This window comes from Kryptolebias marmoratus, linkage group LG6 (genome assembly GCF_001649575.2).
Source record: "Kryptolebias marmoratus isolate JLee-2015 linkage group LG6, ASM164957v2, whole genome shotgun sequence".
NCBI classification, from domain to species: Eukaryota; Metazoa; Chordata; class Actinopteri; order Cyprinodontiformes; family Rivulidae; genus Kryptolebias; species Kryptolebias marmoratus.
This window is the reverse complement of record NC_051435.1, coordinates 28816634-28819864: the sequence shown is the minus strand read 5'-3', so window position 1 is coordinate 28819864 and position 3231 is coordinate 28816634. Positions and strand designations below refer to the sequence as shown.

Genomic DNA, 3231 nt, shown 5'->3' with positions numbered 1-3231 from the left:
AACCAGAACGTGGTTAGAAACGGTGGCTGCGAATCTAACCCAGGAGGTTCGATGCTCCAGCCAAGGTCTGGTCTCAACTGGAGTCTTAAGTACTGGCAGTCCTCATTAACCCGAATCTGGATCACCTGTGAAAGTAAGAAACTGGAGGAGCCGCCCCAAGGCGGGGCTAAAACTCCAGATCCCTACAGATCTATGGCGTATCTATGTGGTTTTCATCAAACTCAAACTCCCAGAAAATATTTAGCTTTACAAGTGTCACTTTATTAAAACTAAATGTTTTGCTGTTCAAAATTAGGAATAAGTATGTATAGTAGTGTTTCACAAATTAACTTAGGAACAGGAACAGAACTGAAACAGTAACAAAACAAATTGTAAATTAAACTACACTACAAATTAAACAGAAAAAAAACTCATTATCAAATTTTTACAACTTTCCAACCACATCAAAACATAAAACATGAACAGGGAAATAAAGGAAATATTATCAACATTAGGAACTGCATTCACAAAACATGGCATTTATCCGTAACCCCATCACTTCAACACAACTGTTATAAAACATTTCCATGTCTTCCTGACAGTGGAAGGAAATCAAGAAGTCATCTCTTGAGTAGTCTTCCAGCGCTGCTTTCTGAGTGGCTTGGCTTATCTGGAACACTTCAGGCTCCTCTGTCTCCCCACTGAATAAGGCCTGGTGCTCGTTTATCCTGTCCCATGCTGTACGTAAGTCCTCCAGGATCTGCACCTGTCCCCGAGGTTGCACAAATAAAACAAAAATAATCAGAATTTACATCTGTACCACTTAAGAATAATGTTTCTTTCTTTCAGCACATCCATGCATGTATGCAATGTAAATTAAAAAATTCTTAATTGTCAACTTCTCTATATGTATATGGGACTTGTAATGGGAAAAATACTGTTTCAGTGATTCTTGTTGCATGTGACCACCATGTTTTAGTTTAGTTAGGAATGCCTTTATTCTTATCCCTATAGGGTGCCAGGATGTATGTGTTATCTGGTCCTTTTGTTCCCCCCGACCCCTCCTCATCCTACAATGGTATAAGAAGGGGAAGCTATCTGTAATGCTTCAGACTCACTCTGTTGACTCACCTCAGCACAGTGATTCTCAGCTATATAGCTTAAATAAATTATCCTAAGACAAAACTCTTCGTTGTCCTCTTTGGTAAAGAAAATTCTGCAACAGACTCCTGCTCTATTCCGTCTGCAGAGGCATGTTTGAGCCCTCTTGGCTTGTGACAGGCTGTTGAAGAGGTGCTAAGAGAAGTGTAGAACCAGCAGCTTGGTGCTGCTCACCTTCTCCACCATCAAACACCAACCTTAGTGTTGTCCTCTCCATCTTCACTATCCCTGGATGACGTTTTCCCACTGGTGGACCTTGGAACCCTGAAGATAGGTCCCAGGGATCCTTAAGGAAGTTGGGCTGATTCTTCAGTCCAGTGTGCAAATGGATATCCATGCCTTTGAATGTAGCCAAAGGATCACTTGTACAATTGTAAAATGATATATCGAGGACACTGAAATTTTCTTTGAGAATGTACTCTTTAATGTAAAACCTCTCCATTAGCTGGAGGCACCACCAACGTCGAATACTTGGCATCTCCCACTAAAACATAATCAGTACAACACAAATTAGTAGTGGTTTGAAGGCTTGGAATATAATAATAATAATAATACATCAAACTTATATAGCACTTTTTAGGACACTCAAAGACATGTTACAAGAGAAAAAAAATGAAGTCAGCAAAAACACCATACCTGGGAAAAGATAATGGGGTTGATGTGCAGATGCAGAGGGCATACTGTAAAACATCAAACAACTTTAAGACACAGTTTATTTGATAATTATTAGCTTTGAGTTACCAATGTATACCATCAGCATGAAGATCCCACAGTCATGTCCAGAAGACTGAAGAGGAAACAGATAAGAAGAGAAACAGAAGGACACAAGCAAAATTTAAGAAAACGAAAATTGTATTCAGTGTCTAAATATATGTCATAACGAGGAAACATGGAGGCGAACCCAGTACGCAGACTCTTGGTAAAAATTGAAGAAAACTATTTATTAAACTTAAATAAACAAACAAAAAGGCTGGCGAGGCAGCAACACTAACACTAACAAAAATACAAAACTAGAAACGAGGTATGACATGGAGAGGGACAAGAAACCAACAGACAAAGCGGAACGAAATGACCCAGTGGAGAAGGACAAAGACCGGTATTTAAAGACTGAGGATCAGGAGGAGAATGGACACAGGTGAGTGATTGCAAACAGGTGAATATGATGGCAATGATTGAGTTGTTATGGTAATGTGGGTGTGGCATGAAAGACTGGAATGCAACAGAACGGCAAGGAAAGAGAGAAGGAGGCGTGGCAGGTTACTAGGGAGGTGAAAATGACAAGACATGAACATAAATCCAAAAAGACAAACTCAGCAGAACAAAAACCAGAAAAACCCTCCAACAAAACTCCAAAACTATGACAATATATGTATTTCATTGCATAATTGCTCCCATGTTAAAACATACTTCAAGATCTCTCCCTGTCTTCTCTGTCCATGGTCCTGGATTAATGAAGGCTGCAATGCATCTGCACACAGTTGAGTTATAAGTTTACATGAAAGTATGTGTACTGAACAACTAGCCTGGGAACAATGCCTTTATGAACAAGTCTGAGAACGAGACTTTTATGAACAAGACTGAGAACGAGGCTTTTATGAACAAGACTGAGAACGAGGCTTTTATGAACTTGTATCCAAAGAACAAAACTGGCAATTGAACAAAGCCAGAAAACTTGTACAGTCTCAACCTAAATATGTTTCTGTGACTTCCGGTTATGGCGGCCACGTAAGAAGACGTGCAGAACTTCGCTCCGCTGCTTGCTGCGCTTATTAGGGGAAAATAACAGCTGTCCACAAAAAATTTATGTAAGGAAAAGGATATAATGCCTAACTCAACTAAACAGCTCAAAGGGAAAAGTGAGGCATCCAAGCAAACAAAGCTTTTCGACCACAACCTCCGTGGTGAAGCTCGCAAAGTCAACAAAAACATGGCCGAGCAAGAAGCAGGGAGTGACTCAGAAAATAGTAAGTCTGACCAAATTTTGGTCGCGCTCGATTCATTGAAAAGCGAGTTCTCCTCGAAACTCGATGGTCTGCTGGTGACACTGCAAGATATGAAACAGGAGATGAAAGACTATAATGAACGTATGTC

General features: G+C 40.1%; 1 long non-coding RNA gene across 1 annotated transcript; it reads right to left on the bottom strand.

The window, feature by feature from the left end:
• Nucleotides 1-6: 6 nt before the first annotated feature.
• On the bottom strand, nucleotides 7-3218 carry LOC108229607. The gene is made up of 3 exons (XR_005233328.1): nucleotides 1777-3218; nucleotides 1338-1624; nucleotides 7-745 (listed from the first exon to the last, which is right to left on the bottom strand). It is a non-coding gene; the product is annotated as an uncharacterized LOC108229607 (long non-coding RNA).
• Nucleotides 3219-3231: the final 13 nt, after the last annotated feature.